Source organism: Schistocerca cancellata, chromosome 3, assembly GCF_023864275.1.
Source record: "Schistocerca cancellata isolate TAMUIC-IGC-003103 chromosome 3, iqSchCanc2.1, whole genome shotgun sequence".
Lineage (NCBI taxonomy): Eukaryota > Metazoa > Arthropoda > Insecta > Orthoptera > Acrididae > Schistocerca > Schistocerca cancellata.
This window is the reverse complement of record NC_064628.1, coordinates 704555689-704573644: the sequence shown is the minus strand read 5'-3', so window position 1 is coordinate 704573644 and position 17956 is coordinate 704555689. Positions and strand designations below refer to the sequence as shown.

General features: G+C 51.3%; 1 pseudogene; it reads left to right on the top strand.

Moving 5' to 3' along the window:
- The first annotated feature begins 367 nt into the window (after window positions 1–367).
- On the top strand, window positions 368–1407 carry LOC126176524 (WD repeat domain phosphoinositide-interacting protein 4-like; annotated as a pseudogene).
- Window positions 1408–17956: the final 16549 nt, after the last annotated feature.

Sequence of the window (17956 nt, the reverse complement as noted above, 5' to 3'; positions counted from 1 at the left end):
GCGTTCATTGCATGTCATCATGGCAAAGTAGTACTAGTTTAAACAGCAATCACTTCCTATTGATGTTATTCTTCTGGTTGAACAAATGCTTTCTTTTGTTAATATACCCGACTTGTTGATGTCTTTCAATGAAAATTTCGGATAAAATATCTTGGCTGTCAAATTTCATTGATAGCTTTACTAACTGTGTATATGCGGAAAGTTTTCGATGACAAATCAGTTGTTTACTGCGTGGTGTTCCTGCCATTGTTCTGCACATGGTAACAATAATTTGTTGTCCTTTCGCAAAGCGTTTTTGCCATAGCACTACGATAAAGCTCGAACGTGGAGAACTTGAGTCTTAATTTGTGTTTAAAAACGAATATCTTCTGATGTGTTGGCAGCTGGAGTAGGAGTCATAAGTTTGTGATTAAATCAAGATCAAGAATGTTTCCACTGTTGTATGGAAACATGATTGCGTATTTACAATGTAGACCCATTAGTAGAAAAAGCCCACTTAGATTTTTATCTTGTCGGGTGTGTGTGTGTGTTCCTGTGAAATGTTACATCGGACAAACCTGTTAGCTGTTGTCGCTTGGGATCCACGACTGAACTTCGCAGAGAACACCGTTCTTGTTTATTACGATGCTTCCAGCAAGTTCATTATGGAACTCTCACTTCCTGCGAGGGTACTTGCTGTTCATTTGCGGAGAGACAGCATGTCAGTTGCTACTTGTAATAAAATGCATGGATTCACCTTCCCGCAACCTGGTCGCCTCATGCTCACTCTGGAATCCAAGGACAATCAACGTGGAATATGAGGGATGGGTCCTATGGCTACCAGTGAACAACGTCTACTCATCTTCCCAGGACACAAACTTCGCAGTGTCTAACAGGTGGATTTATCAAGTACCGAAGCAGGGACCTGAAGTGTACCTGTTACAGTCAGTGCACACCGTCGTGCATTAGCATGCTTGGCACTTAATCAGCAAGACCCATTAACTGCCACATCATCAGAGAAAGGCACACTCATTCGCAGGTGGGACACTGTTCGTCGAACTCTCGCAGTGGAACTGCGGCGTGGTTCTGATCCAGCAACCCTGTATTGTATCAACGTTAGTCGCGATTCTGAATTTGTGTTGTTCGAGAGGCAAAGGAACGATCCACATATTTGTCTTTACGGACACCCAACTCAAGTTGCGCTCAACTTTCTCCAAAATGGGCTTCCTTGGTAACGAAGTAGAATCGCAGCGGGCACTTGCCAATTTCACAATATCCACTTAATGTGCTTGTATCTGTGGCTTCGGATCATGTACATCTGTTGTTGCTGTGTCCTTGGATGGCACATTCCATAAATATGTCTTCAGTTCTGATAGTAATACCAACTGTGAAGCATTTGATGTTCTGCTTGATTTATGTGAAGAGTGAAGAGGACGACACTTGCTGACAGCAGCCAGTGGTTCACAAAAAACAGGAAAACAGTAACTTCTGTTCACAGTACACAACAGACTGTTGTGTATTGAATTGCTTGAACTCCCCTCCAAGAGTATATTTACAGCTCTATCTTACATAACTCATTTGGAAGTTAAATGTCCTTTTGTGCTTGATATTTGTGGCTATTTGCTTTTGTACAAATATACTACAAATGTATACTTAATGCGTTTATTGCTTTCCAGTAATGGAAATAATTGTTTATTTTGTGTTGAGATGTGCTTTCGGAGAAGCATTATTTCATCTGTATGCAATCTCAAAAAGTTGCTATGCTCAAGTCGTGTTTTACTGTAAATACATCCAAGGGCTGTGTGTACTAATTGCGCTTCCACCATTTGTACATGAAGTGCACAGAAAATGGAGTGTAAGAAATAATTTGATATATGGGGTATTGGGATATCGTGTACAAGTGTGTTCATTGTTACCCAAGGAGAGAGATGGAGATTCGGGCGAGTTGTCTCTGAGGATTTTGTGGAATGTGATATGGACAATGTGATTGTTTTTAGGGTAGGTGGATCTCTGCAAAGTTTGTAGTTCATGTGTAGTCCACATAGTTCCTTCTGTGCTGGAATACAGTTGCTGGTTTTGTTAGTTTTTAAATGGGTACTGTGTGTTTCAGCATGAAATAAATTCTACAATATGCATGAAAAAAAAGTGGCTAGGATATTGCGTTGTCGCCGCAATAACCCAAGTTCGAATCCTGGTCACGGCAATTTTGAAACTTTTGCCTTGCTGCCGCTGCACAGTCGATAGCGTACCAGTGTTCGAAATCACAATGCTCTTTATTTTTTACTCTTGTCCTTCAGGCCACAGTTTTCACTGCAATTCCGTTATCAACAGGTAATGCCGCCGCCCTATAGCGTGGACAGCTGCCTGAGAAGTAGTATGTAGACCCAAAGGGCAGTAGTTGGAGATGCGATGGATGAGCAGCCAGTCGTAGCGTAACAGGAAGCTGTGGCGTATACTGTTTCCGCGAAGCCAAGAACACAGGCGTCTAAAAACAGAGCAGGTCTAAGGCGTTGGTTTAAGGTAGTCGTCTCTTCGAAGGCGTGGGCCCGTGCACATCGCGCGCTGTGAGGGGCGTGTCGGGCAGTGCTTCAGAGTGTTTTGCGGCGGCGGCGGTTGCTTCGCGGGGCGGTTTTCATCTGTGCTACCTTTTTTGAAGGAATGAATACCATGGATCACGGTGATACCGATAATCGTCAAAACAGCATTCAGTGCTCCTTTGATAGATCTGTAAATCGTCCGTCTGCCTTCGAAATTCGTCGATGGCTTCACGAAGATTTGAAATTAAGGGACAGTGACGTACTTGACCTACAACTCTAATCCTTTTTGAACTCTGTTTCTGAAACTGCTAACTCCGAAATGTGTGACAATCTTGTAAGATTAGATGACGATGTGCGACAATTTAAGCGCGGTGACTGTAGTATTAGTAATGTTGTGCTGTACAACGCCGGTTTTAGAATACGAACTGTACGTATTTTTAATTTACCGTTTGAAATGAGAAAGACGATTTCCCAAGCTTTGAAGCCTTATGGTACTGTGTTGTCGGTGATGAAGGAAAAATGATCACCTGCGTATATTTTGCAAATGGATAACGGTACCTGGAGTGTGTAAATGATTGTGAAACAACATATTCCGTCCTTTGTTTACATTAAAGGCCATCGTGCGTTCATAACGTACAGCCGTCAGCCGCAGACTTGTTCGTTTTGTAACGGCACTGGACATTTCAGACAGGACTGCCCCGCGCGGAGATGGCCCGTACAGTTGTCGAGGGCCGCCAGTCAGGAAGATATGACGTGGGCCTCAGTAGCAATTGGTTCCTCCCCTCCACCCCACCCCCCCCAAGACGTGCGACGCGCTGTGGAAATCGCAGTATCGGCAGACGCGCCTCTAGTGGACACCTCCCCCGCTATGCCGATGGATAGCATCGCATCTGAAATGCTTGAGTTCTCATTCGGAAAGTGTGACTTAAGCGCAGGATATTCCTGTACGTGCGCAACAGAGTTTCAGACCGCGCGAAATTGGTACTATCAAACTAAGTGCTGCAAGCTGTGTTACAAACAGCTTCATCGTCCGTCATGGAAGTTGCAACGCGAACAGTATTACAATCCGTTACAGCCCCAGCGTCTGTTGAAGTATCAGAACCCGTCGTGGAAGATGAAACGGTGAGACGATCAGAACCCGTCGTGGAAGATGAAACGGTGAGACGATCAGAACCCGCCCCTGTGCTCTTCCCACCTGCTGCGTAAGCGGAAGTGACCATTTCTGAACATGTTGTTGGCCACCGCGAAGAGAGTTTTCCATTTCTCGACGACCTCAAACCGCGACGCGAGAGGAATGCTGACAGAAATAGCAAGCATCAGAGATTGCGCTGTGCCAGTACCTCTGCTCGGTTGGAATGTGGCTCCTGCTACGGAAGGGTTCGAAGCCGGTCCCCGAAACGTTTGTCCGCCGTGCCCCCCAGGTCCCAAGCGACACAGCAGGGTTCGCAGCGGACCACGCAAAGGGCTAACGTCGCCTCCCGGTCGGCTTCGACCTCGGGCCGCGGCCATCAACGGCACGCCTCTCAAAGTCTGCCCGCAAAGAAAAGAAATCCCACCGACAGCAAGCGTGACGTGGCTGTTTGCCAGCCTAAAGATCTTTTGAGTAAACAGGGTTCGGAAACAGTCATCGACTTTGCCATGGACACTACCTGCACTGTGACATCTGCACAAATGCCTCTGAAACGGAAATCTGAATATTCACACCCTGGAAGCATTCTTACATCGGTGCGTGACCGCGGTTTGACAACTACTTCAGCTTCCTCTGCCCCGACAGCGCCACGTTCTACCACAGACGCGCCTGTGGAGTTTGAGAGCGCGCCTAAGCACCCTCCTTCCCGTGAACGGCTGAATTGGTCGGATGTGGAGCGGCACAAATTTTAACTAGTGATGCCATTTTTAACTTTATCTGTTTGTGTGTTCTGTGCTTTTTATCTTACTACGGCGTCTGATCCGCGTCACTGGAATGTTATTACCGTTAATGTCAATAAAATGCGTAGTCAGTATAAGGTGTTCGCCTTGTACGCTTTTTTATGCTAAAATAATTGTCATCTAGCCTTTCTACAGGAGGTTACCCTAGAAGCCATGTCGTTTTTTGCTGATTTTCCAGATTTCACGGTTATTGATACAGTATCAGTGGAAGAAACAGGTACAGTTATTTTAGTCCGTCGAACAGCATTCAATGCGTTTTCGACAGAGCAGCGAGACGGCCAACGGCCTTTGAAATTCAGGAATGGATATTTGGCGATATGAAAGTACCCGAAAATGACGTCAACACCTTTCAACTCGACTTTGTACTATTCTCGTTATTCGTGAAATTCCTCGACCAAGAGAAATTCCGGAAGTAGGGCTTGGCACTCGCGGGCGAACATCCGTTCCGCTACTTCGATGGGACAGTCTGAACAGTGCATATAGTACCATCTGGCTTTGGGATACGGACTGTGCGGGTATGTAACGTACCCTCCTGAGAGTCCCAATGACGTCATCGGCCGTGTCCTGTCGCGGTATGGCAAGGTGCTTAGCATGACAAATGAAAAATGGGGCAGTGCCCACCGTTTTCAGGGCAACAGCGGGGTCCGTAGTGTTCATATGGAGCTCCGCCAGCACATACTGTCATAACTAAATATTGCCAGTACAAGGGCACAGGTAACCTACGTAGGGCAACCGCAGACGTGCTCCCTCTGCCAATCTACGGAGCATCTACGCGTGGAATACCCGCTCAGGCGACCTGTCCAACTGCCGCGGGAACGCACTGAAGGTGATATCCTTGTGCCTCTTCTCAGCAATATAGTGGCAGGTGCTGCCCACCGAACCGCTAGAGGACTGTAGAACCGACACCGGGTCCCTCCGGAGAGATGGAAACGGTACCCAGTGCCTCCTGACAGCCCTGTTGAACTGATTGTTTCGGAACAGACTCCCGCGGTGGCAGTACCGCCGGCGGCGCCCAGTGTGCCCAGTGATGTTCCCTCTGTGCAACGGATGGAGGTAGTTCTTCCTACCCCATCCCCACCGGCAGATGATCATGTGGACGTTAAGTCCCCCCGACGTCGTCACGCGCGCAAGAAGGCCAGTCAGGAACAGCAGGCGGAGGAGCAGTAGTGAGGCTGAATCTCAGGCCTCGTCAGTTACGCGTTCTGTTTCCGCTGACCGCTCGGACGGTGTGAGGAAAACTGCACGCCAATTGGAGGCGCTCATTAGTTCTTCGCGAGATCGGGGAGCAGTCCCCGCGAAGCGTAAAAATGACCAGGGTAGCGAACAGCCGCTGCAGCGCACTCGCACCCTCTCGCATACCGCCACGACTGAGCTGTCTACACCACCTGGTTCGGACTATCCCACCGATGGGGGTGGGGGGACTGAACTGGGCTGACAACGAAGACGAGATGCGTGACAGTGGGCTCGTTCCCGCATGAGCTGTCTTGTACTTGTCTTTTCCAACTGGGGTGTCGTAACAGGGTTACGTCTTCGATGCTTACACACCTGCTCACGCTTACCTGTGACCTCATCTGACGTTGCTTTCTGTGCGTTGTTTTCTTATGCCTGCAATTAACCGTCAGCCGGGAGCCCTCTCCCTTTTAACAGTAAACATCAATTCCATCTCTATCCCGGTTAAATTACCCTCTCCGAAGGATTTTCTCCGCCTTTGAGCATTTGACGTGGTTTTCCTCCAGGAGGTTTGTGCCCCTTTCCTCTCTGACCTGGTTGTTTGTGAGGCACTATACAACATCGACCCTGATGCCAGGCGGGGCACCGCTCTGCTATAGAGATCGGAGCTAACTCCAGTAGACGTTGCAATACTACCAAATGGTCGCGTTCTTGCGTGTATCATTCGGGACGTACTCTTCGTTAACGTCTATGCTCCCTCAGGGGCTAATGACAGGCACGACAAGTCAACAACTTTTTATGTCAGATATCACCCCTTTTTTGACAGCTCGTCGTCTTATCGTGTTTGGCGGGGTTTCAAGTGTGTGGTAGCTGATGCAGATCAGGTCCCAACGCCTATGAGGTGTGAAGCGCTCGCTTCCCTCCTTCAGGCGACAGACCTTGGCGATACGTGGCGCCACTTTCACCCCGTCTACACACAACTCACGCATGTATACCCCACTGGGGCGAGCCGAATCGACCGTTTTTATGTCTCTGCTGGCTTGATTCCTGCCCTATGCGCCTTCCAGGTCATTCCCGTGGCCTTCAGTGACCACTGTGCATACTCTTGCTCCTTGACCATCACGGGTCCACCCCCGGTTCCTCGGTGTATCTACTGGAAGATGAATACACTTCATCTCCCAGCGCCCGAACTTCGCACTATTGTCACTAAAACATGGTGGGATTGCATCGCTACTGCATCGAAGTACCCTACCACTGTGGTTTGGTGGCTCCGCTGTGCGAAGCCGAGGCTGCGACTTGCCATTCAGCAATACAGTCCCGAAGTCGCGCACTGGAAGCGCAGCACACTAGACTCCTATCAATAATGTCTAAATGATGCACTAACCCTTCCTGCAGACGGGTATGACCAGCTACGCATGCGGGTCAATAAAAGCGACAATCCTCCGCTTCTCTCGGGAGAGAGCTGAGGGGTTGGTGGTGAGGTTCCGTTCCCCATCCCTGGTGCAGGGGGAACGTCCGTCCACCTTTCACGTATCCTCTGAAAGAAATCATGCGAAGAAGAAAAACATGAGTCTACGTCTTAAAACAGAGGATGGTATCAGACACACAAATCATTTTGAGGTCCTCCAACATCTAACAGACTATTATGCGCACCTCTTTGATGATGTTGAGGTGGACGCCGCCGCCCAACGAGCTCTTATCGTAGGGGTCCCGACTTCATTGGATGGTCGGGAGCGCAACTGTCTGAGCCACTAAATCTCGCCGACCTCAGGTCAGTCCTCCGTGCATATCCCGTGAAGAAATCACCCGGTCCTGACGGTCTCCCCTATGAATTTTACCAACAATTTTGGGACTAATTGGGGGGGGGGGCCGCTTCTGCGTGATGCGTGCGGAAATTTTTGCTGGCTGTGAGCTACTCGCGGATTTCCTAGCTGGTCGTATTGCCCTAATTCCTAAGGTCACAGGTCATTGTCGGGCTAAAGACCTAGCCCCATCACTGTTCGCAACACCGATTACAAATTGGTGGCACGAAGCGTGGCCTCACGTCTCAAGCAGGTTATGAACAAGGTGCTTTGTCCCACGCAATCGTGTGGAGTTTCGAGTCGAATCATCTTTACAGCCGCTTTTATCTACCGTGATGCTGTTTTACTCACCGCCGACGCTCGGACCCCGGCTGCAATTCTTCCCCTAGACTTCGCCGATGCTTTCGATAGAGTCTCCCATTCCTATCTGTTCGCCGTCATGTTGCGGATGGATTTTGGGGAGCGCTTCTTAAGGGTCATCCGGCACTTCTTGGATGGAGCAAATTCCACGATCGTTGTGAACGGCTGCAGGTCACGACCAATTCCCATCCGACGGTCGGTTCGTCAGGGGTGTCCCCTGTCCATGTATTTGTTTGCTCTGGCGCTGGACCCAATGTTGCGTGAAATCGACGAATGGTCGATGGTGCCGCCTTCCCGGGCATCACCTTCCGCAGTGCAGCCCACGCGGATGACTGTGTGTGTGTGTGTGTGTGTGTGTGTGTGTGTGTGTGTGTGTGTGTGTGTGTGTGTGTGTCGCACACTCGGGACATCGACTCGGTTCGGCGAGTGCTCAACCTTTATGAACGAACCTCTGGTGCTGCGTTGAACTCCAACAAAACGGTGTTAATCCCGCTGGGGCCGCGGTCCCTGTCAGTCGAGCGACCGTGGTACCGCATTGTGGGGGAGCAACGTATCTTAGGCTTTGAAGTGAGTGCCTGCCCGCAGCGCATGGTAACACTTACGTGGAGGCGAATTCTCACCCGCATCAGAGGGCTTTGCGTTAGTCACGCTGATCGGCGACTCGACCTTCATTAAAGAATCTGCCTGATAAACACTTTCATCTCGTCTAGGGCATGGTACGTAGCGCAACTTCTTACGTTACCGAAACTAACCGGAAGAACGGTATATTGGCTCTTGTGGCGGCATGCCATATTCAAAGTCGACGCACAGACCTGTACGCTGCCTGAAGTCGACAGTGGTCTTGGGCTCATCGATCTTCCCCTTAAGTGTGCGGCTCTCCTGATATACCGTACCGCCACTTTGCGCGAGATTGACCCGGGTGGGACGACGGCGGTGCTTTTCTACCGTTACCGCCCACGCTCGGTGCGTGCACCGGTGTGTTTGACACATTCCGTTCCGGGTGGCGACAATCAGGGACTACTACCTCCAACGAAGTTATGTCCTAACGGTTGCCACCGACAAGGCACGAACGTGGAAGCGCCTTTACCAGGTACTTCGCGGCCAGCCCACACCTCACAAACTGGAAGACAGAAGACAGTCAGTCGTCTGGCACCAAGCTTGGGCCAATATCAACCATCCGGCCCTTCCCACGGAAGTTTCGGCGCTGTGGTATCGCGTGGTCAACAACCTAATACCCGCAAACCACCGCCTGCGGCCCTCGGCTACTTGCGGCCGATGTGGCCATGTGGACACCAGATAGCATCGTCTCTTATGCCCTCACGTCACGGAAGTGTGGGACCTTGCGCGTGTGCTGTTGGCGCTGATCGGTGTGACTACACCGGACAAAGTGTCAATCGACTGGTTTCTGGCCCCTGACATTCAGACAAACCCCCGAACACGATGTAGCGCAATTGTGTGGCTCTTAGGCCACACCGTTTTTACGATTTATGAGCTTCGCGTAACTGATGCTGTCTCTTTCATGGACTACCTTTGGAGGCAGCATCGTCTGGCGGAAACCAAGCGGCAATATACCACAACCTTTGCACGGTTTCTTAAAGTGGCAATGATTCATGGCTATCAAAAGGTTTTCCGGGTTGGCTGAGGCGCCTCGTACGGGGATTGCCCGAGAGTGGCCCAGGATCTCTGCAACTCGGACTTTCAAACTACACTTGATTTGACTTTGCCCTTCTGGACATAACTGTAGTCTATCCTCTTATGGTAACGGTCATGTTGAAAATTCTGTGACAATTCTCGGAAAACTGGAAAACCCGTAATTTATGTTAGAGGCTTACGATTGGTTTATTCTTATAGGCGATGGTATTATCTCGCCAGTTTCGTTCCATTTGAGTGAGCCGCCCTCCTGTGTGTTACTTGGTTTTCATTTCTGTCTTCATTTCTTTCTTTCCTCTGTTTCTAAATTCTTCTCTTGCCTCACACCTGCTGAGGGAGTTGTGTTTTCCGAATAGTGTGTCGTCACCCCGTGAGGCATAGGAGAGTATGCCTACTCCTTTTTTTCATTTTGGCAACATGTCTTGCCACTGAAAGCACCAAGTTTCGCGTGCTGCGTCGACACTAGTGGATGGCGGCATTCTTGGAGTGGAAACGGTAAATAAAATTAAAAAATGAAAAACTAAGAGGCTCTAAAAGGCAGTCCGCGGGGAAAATCTCCCAGTGTGGACGGGATTCCAGTAGAATTTTATCTGAAGTTTTACGTGTCCTCAGCGATACCCACTACTTGCAGCTGCCAACGAAATACGAAACGGCATAGTTATGCTGAAAGAATTTGAAGAGGGCTGTATCGCCCTCGTTCCTACAACAACTGCTGTGCCGAGCATTGATAACGTCATACCAAGAAATGTATCAAACGCTGGTTACCGAAGTATGGCACGGTGCATCGTCATTAGGATGAAGCAACTAATGCCGCAAGTTATCAGTGTAAATCAGACGTGTGCAGTTAGAGACAAATATATTCGAGGCTGTTTTGGCATAGAGAGATTGCATGGGCTATGTCGAAAGTACCAAGTTGCGAACTGCTGGAATTTCATCGATCGATTTTAAAAATGCTTTTGATCGACTAAGTCTTTTTTACCTGCAGAATGTCATGATCAGCATGGATTTTGGGCTGACATTTACACGACTGTTTCAAAATTTTTTGCAAACTGTCACATGTCAGCATTAATGGTCGCCTCAGCGACACGATACGAATTGGGAGTTCTGTGCGTAAAGGCTGCCCCTGTCGATGGCCCTCCATGCTATAGCTCTGGACCTGCTCCGTCGTGGTAAAAATTAGTGAACGTGTTGCCGTCTGCATTTTTTTTACTATTTCTGGTGGGCTTTTTCTTTCGCTTTTACTACCGCGTGGTCATGAACGAGGTGATGGGGAAGTGTTGCAAGTCCCAGCTTTGTTTACGTGTTTTGCAGACATGGCTCCAAATTAAAGTAGCGCCATCCATTCGGCATATAAAAGAATGTTTAGAAACCGATTTGTGCAACATCATGCTCCTCGTAATGGAGTTCAGGATTTTTGTTTCTTGCTACCAATCTAAGAACGTTTCTGTTTCATTCTATTTCTCAGCAAGTTCCGCTATCACCTCGTACAATGCTTATGGTTTCATCCAAAAGAAAAAAGTTATTGATTTTTAATTGGCATATTCGTATTAAAGCGTTGATTTATCCCAGTTTACCATTTTTTTCATAGCCAGAAGCATTTGGGTCAACGGGGGATATATCACTTACGTACAACCAGAGAATCTCGCCAAAGAAAGCAATTATGGAGAGCGGAAAGCCGGGCAATAAGGGATGAAAGCAGACCCGTTTGAAAAAAAGAACTGCCAAATGTGTAATGTTTTATGGTTCTAAGACAGGGACACTCACTCATAATCTCCGAAGGAAACTGCAAATTATCGTAGAACAGCGAGTGGTGCAACGAGGGGATTCAATGGGCGCGATTTGGTCTCATGACTGCTGGCGATCGTTCCCACGAAATGAATCGGAAGAATGCCAATCTACAAGGTTAAAGGGTAGGCTTCTACAGTTGCCAGTTGGTGGGTGGGTTGGTTGGTTTGGGGGATTAAAGGGACCAGACTGCTATGGTCATCGGTCCCTTTTTCCAAAGACAAAGAACACCCACAGAGAATAAAAACGAGGAACAAAAGAGATCACAGACGATACAGGACAAGAGAAACTGAGACAAAGACAAGACAAAACGAACTAAAAGCACACAGAGTGTGACGGTGGTTGGCCGACCAGAGAAATAAAAAAGGAAAAGCCAACCACTAGAAACACATTAAAAAATCAGTTTAAAACCGGAGGCCAAAGGCCAGAATCAACACAAAACAATAAGATAAAAATAGAAACACTCAGAGTAAAGAATAAAAACCCCCTGCCCGAATAAAACGTAAAACTAAGTCAGCCATAGCCGGGTCATCTGTTAAAAGGGCAGGGAGCGAGTCAGGCAGTGCGAACGACTGCCTGAGCGCAGCTAAAAACGGACACTCCAATAAAACATGAACCACGGATAAAACGGAGCCGCAGCGACATAGAGGCGCATCCTCACGGCGCAATAAGTGGCCGTGGGTAAGCCGAGTGTGCCCAATGCGCAGCCGGCAGAGGACAACAGACTCCTTGCGAGAAACCCGCAAGGAGGAGCGCCACACACCGGTAGCCCCCTTGATGGCCCGAAGTTTGTTGCGTGAAGGCAGGGCGCGCCATTCAGTGTCCCAAAGGTCCAGAATTTTGCGGCGTAGGAACGCCCGCAAATCGGTCTCCGGGAGGCCAACGTCCAGAGGTGGTGCACTAGTAGCCTCTTTCGCCAGCCGGTCAACATTCTCGTTGCCGGGGATCCCAACATGGCCTGGGGTCCACACGAAGACCGCAGAGCGGCCGCAACGCGCAAGAGTATGCAGGGACTCATGGATAGCCATCACCAGACGGGAACGAGGAAAACACTGGTCGAGTGCTCGTAAACTGCTCAGGGAATCGCTACAGATAACGAACGACTCACCTGAGCAGGAGCGGATATACTCTAGGGCTCGAAAGATGGCGACCAGCTCAGCAGTGTAAACGCTGCAGCCAGCCGGCAAAGAACGTTGTTCGGAATGGTTCCCTAGAGTGAGCGCATACCCGACTCGACCAGCAACCATCGAGCCGTCGGTGTAAACAATGCCAGAGCCCTGATACGTGGCCAGGATGGAATAAAAGCGGCGGCGGAAGGCCTCTGGAGGGACTGAGTCCTTCGAGCCCTGTGCCAAGTCGAGCCGAAGGCAAGGGCGAGGAACGCACCACGGGGGTGTACGCAGAAGTGCCCGGAAAGGAGGTGGAACAGGGACAAGCCCAAGCCCGGAGAGAAGCTCCTTGACGCGTATGGCGATCGGACAACCCGACCGGGGCCGACGTTCCGGCAGACGGACGACTGACTGCGGGAACATGAGACGATAGTTAGGATGCCCGGGCGAGCTTAGAACATGGGCAGCATAAGCGGCCAGCAAACGTTGGCGCCGGAACCGCAGTGGAGGGACACCTGCCTCCACGAGTAAGCTGTCCACAGGGCTGGTGCGGAAAGCACCAGTGGCAAGGCGTATCCCGCTGTGGAGGATTGGGTCCAGCACCCGCAACGCAGACGGGGATGCTGAGCCATATGCCAGGCACCCATAATCCAGACGGGACTGGATTAACGCCTGGTAGAGCCGTAACAGGGTAGAGCGGTCGGCTCCCCAGCGGGTGTGGCTCAAGCATCTCAGAGCGTTTAGATGCCGCCAACACGTCTGTTTAAGCTGCTGGATATGAGGCAGCCAAGTCAACCGGGCATCAAAAACCACCCCCAAAAACCTGTGGGTCTCCACCACAGCAAGGAGTTCGTCGGCAAGATAAAGCCGCGGCTCAGGATGGACTGTTCGGCGCCGGCAGAAATGTATAACGCGGGTCTTGGCTGCCGAAAACTGAAACCCATGCGCTACAGCCCAAGACTGCGCCTTACGGATAGCGCCCTGTAGCTGACGTTCAACAGCGGCAATGCCAGTAGAGCTGTAATAAAGGCAGAAGTCGTCAGCATACAGGGAAGCGGAGACAGAATTTCCCACGGCCGCAGCAAGCCCGTTAATGGCTATTAAAAACAGACAGACACTTAAAACAGAGCCCTGTGGCACACCGTTCTCCTGGACGTGGGAGGAACTATACGAGGCCGCGACTTGCACGCGGAAGGTACGACACGACAGAAAATTGCGGATAAAAATCGGCAGAGGACCCCGAAGACCCCATCCATGGAGCGTAGAAAGAATGTGATGACGCCACGTCGTATCGTACGCCTTCCGCATGTCGAAAAAGACAGCGACCAGGTGCTGACGGCGGGAAAAGGCAGTACGGATGGCCGACTCCAGGCTCACCAGATTGTCGGCGGCGGAGCGGCCTTTACGGAACCCACCCTGAGATGGAGCCAGAAGGCCTCGAGACTCCAGTACCCAATGCAAGCGCCGGCTCACCATCCGTTCAAGCAACTTGCAAAGAACGTTGGTGAGGCTAATGGGACGGTAGCTGTCCACCTCCAGAGGGTGCTTTCCAGGTTTCAAAACGGGGATGACAATGCCTTCCCGCCATTGCGACGGAAACTCCCCCTCGACCCAAAGACGGTTGTAAAGATCGAGAAGGCGCCGCTGGCAGTCCACTGAAAGGTGTTTCAGCATCTGACAGTGGATGCCATCTGGCCCAGGAGCGGTATCAGGGCAAGCAGCGAGGGCACTGCGAAATTCCCACTCACTAAATGGAGCATTGTAAGATTCCGGGTGGTTGGTGCGAAACGAAAGGCTCCGACGTTCCATCCGCTCTTTAATGGAGCGGAAGGCCTGGGGGTAATTCGCAGAAGCGGAACTCATAGCAAAATGCTCTGCTAAGCGATTGGCAATGACGTCGGAGTCAGTACAAACTGCTCCATTCAGTGAGAGCGCAGGGACGCTGGCAGGTGGCCGATAGCCGTAGACGCGTCGAATCTTGGCCCAGACCTGCGAAGGAGTGACATGGAAGCCAATGGTGGACACATACCGCTCCCAGCACTCCTTCTTGCCGTGGCGGATAAGGAGGCGGGCCCGCGCACGCAGCCGTTTGAAGGCGATAAGGTGGTCGAGGGAGGGGTGTCGCTTGTGACGCTGGAGCGCCCGCCGGCGATCTTTAATCGCTTCAGCGATCTCAGGCGACCACCAAGGCACAGCCTTCCGCCGAGGGGACCCACAGGAATGGGGAATGGCAGATTCGGCGGCAGTAACGATGCCGGTGGTGACCGATTGAACCACCGCATCAATGTCATCGGTAGAGAGAGGCTCAAAAGCGGCAGTGGAGGAGAACAAGTCCCAGTCAGCCTTATTCATAGCCCATCTGCTAGGGTGCCCAGAAGAGGGGCGCTGTGGTAGTGACAAAAAGATCGGAAAATGGTCACTACCACACAGGTCGTCATGCACACTCCATTGGACAGACGGTAAGAGGCTATGGCTACAGATTGAAAGGTCAATGGCGGAGTAGGTGCCATGCGCCACACTGAAGTGTGTGAAGGCACCATCATTTAACAGCGAGAGATCGAGCTGCGACAATAAATGCTCAATGATGGCGCCTCGACCTGTTGCCACTGACCCACCCCACAGAGGGTTATGAGCGTTGAAGTCGCCCAATAGCAAGAAAGGTGGCGGCAATTGGGCGACCAGTGCAGCCAGGACATGCTGCGAGACATCACCATCCGGTGGAATGTAAAGACTGCAGACGGTAACAGCCTGTGGCGTCCACACACGTACAGCGACAGCCTCTAAAGGCGTCTGGAGAGGGACAGACTCGCTGTGCAGAGTGTGAAGGATATAAATGCAGACGCCACCAGACACCCTTTCATAAGCTGCTCGGTTCTTGTAATAACCCCGATAGCCACGAAGGGCGGGGGTTCGCATCGCCGGAAACCAAGTTTCCTGCAGAGCAATGCAGAAGAAAGGGCGAAGGCTGAGAAGTTGGCGGAGCTCAGCTAGATGGTGGAAGAAACCGCTGCAGTTCCACTGGAGGATGGTATTAGCCATGGATGGGAAAGGCGTGAAGGGACTGGGGAGGCAGATTACGCCTCCGGGGCCCCTGCTGCTACTGAGTCACCACCGGGACAACAGCTATCTACTGCATCCGAGGGACTGGCGAGATCCATGTCCTCAGCGGACGCCAGGATCTCCACCTCATCCTCGGACGCAGAGGGAGAAGGTTGCGGTGGGACAGGTGCCACCGCAATTTCAGGATGCTTGGGAGCCTTTTTCTTTGACTGCTTTGCGCGCTGAGCCTTAGGTGGTTCTGGCTGGGAGGGCCTCACTGGGTCAGTCTCTGGGACTGAAGACGACCGTGACGCCCTACGACCAGCGACCGGTGATTGTTTGACAACCTTGCGGGTGTCCACTTTGGCACTGGGCAAAGCCTGGGATGGGAGGGCCCCAAGGGACCCCTTCCGAGCGAGAGGAGCCGAAGAAGGCTCACGCTTCTCCGGCTGTGAAGGGGGAACAGATGTCCCCGGTGGTTGGGGTGGTGTTGCTCCTGAAGTAGATGGAGCAGGAGCAACAGGGAGTGAAGTGCCCCCCACAACCAAGGGGGCCGGTGAATGCTGACCGAGCTGAGATCGAACTGGTGTTGCAGCAGCGGCATAACTAGTTGGCATTGGCACAGGATGTAGCCGCTCAAATTTCCGCCTTGCCTCGGTGTAGGACAGGCGGTCCAGGGTCTTATATTCCATTATCTTCCGTTCCTTTTGAAAGATCCTACAGTCCGGCGAGCAGGGGGAATGGTGTTCTCCGCAGTTAACACAGATAGGAGGCGGGGCACATGGAGTATCAGGATGCGAAGGACGTCCACAATCCCGACACGTGATGCTGGAAGTACAGCGAGATGACATGTGCCCGAACTTCCAGCATTTAAAACACCGCATCGGAGGAGGGATATATGGCTTCACATCACAACGGTAAACCATCACCTTAACCTTTTCGGGTAAGACATCACCCTCAAAGGCCAAGATGAAGGCACCGGTGGCTACCTGATTATCCCTCGGACCCCGATGGACGCGCCGGACGAAGTGAACACCTCGTCGTTCGAGGTTGGCGCGTAATTCATCGTCGGACTGCAGAAGAAGATCCCTGTGGAATATTATACCCTGGACCATGTTCAGACTCTTATGCGGCGTGATGTTAACTGAAACATCCCCCAACTTGTCACAATTGAGCAACCTCCGTGACTGGGCAGAGGATGCCGTTTTGATGAGCACAGAACCAGAGCGCATCTTGGACAAGCCCTCCACCTCCCCGAACTTGTCCTCTAAATGCTCCACAAAAAACTGGGGCTTGGTTGACATAAACGATTCCCCATCAACTCGCGTACACACAAGGAACCGGGGTGAATAGTCTCCACTGCCTTCTTTTGCCATACGTTCCTCCCATGGAGTGGCCAGGGAGGGAAATGATCGTGGATCGTATTTCCTGCCGTTGAGGTTAGACCTCGATCGCTTAGAGACTGCTGGTGGTGGCCCACCAGCGAGAGATGATGTACCACGCTTCATTGCGGGTCATCCGCCCTGATGCCACCTACTCCGACCAAGGGCCCTCCCCACGGGCGCCACCCAGCCACAGCAAAGGCCACCTGGCAGGATGGCCATTGCCGGGAGTCCCGATGCCCCAGGGAGATGGGCATCTACTCCTTGGCATACGTGGGGAGTGAACGGCGCAGGCATCAGTAGAGCGATCCCTGTGTTGTCAGGGGGCTACAACCAAGAGGGTACATGGCGACCCCACCACAACGGACTGGCTACCGTGCTGGATCTTAGGTGCAAAAATGGCCAAGGTCGTCGTCGCAGGTAAAAGAAACACTGCAGAGTGCAGCGTGGTAATCGCCCATGAGATCGAAAACGAGCGGGACACCATCGCAACGACGAGAAAGACGGCAATAGGTCTAATTGCACGAAGGATACAGTGCACCATGTAAGGTGCCCTTCCCCAATTGGCTCGCTCTTCGGAATAATTTGGATAGATGGAGGTCAAACCCGAGAGGGGACCATCACATAAGGCCGAAACGTTTGAGACTCCTTTTAGTCGCCTCTTACGACAGGCAGGAATACCGCGGGCCTATTCTAATCCCCGGACCCGCAGGGGGTGGTGGGTGGGTCGCTGCCGCAGTCGGGGAGGGGGGAGGGGAGACTGCGGGGTGGCGATTGTGGCTACCATCTATAATAAGAGGAATTCAGTTAATAAATATTAGGGCGCCCAGCTGTATTCCTCTTAGACTACTCGTCTGGACTCATCGCTTTTTTTTGTGATATGTTACAATACAGCATCACCGGGCTATTGCGGTCTAACTGTGTTAGTGAGGCAGTAAATTTACCCACAGGGCAGTGACTGCGTCACTGCAATTCACTTTGGAGGTGTGGCGGGGGGACTTTTAGTCCCATACCACCCTCTGACGGTGACAGTGTTACACGAGTCAGGCAGAAAAATTTAGCCTAACGTGGGCAGGTATCATTGGAAAGTATTGGACGTAGAATGGGCTAGTCCCGCCAAAGGATGCGTCCGTGGTGGGCGTGCCAGACCTATCGTTAGCCATGGTCGGAATCCGATTCCTCAAGGATGGTTAGGGGAACCGGATGTCGATGCC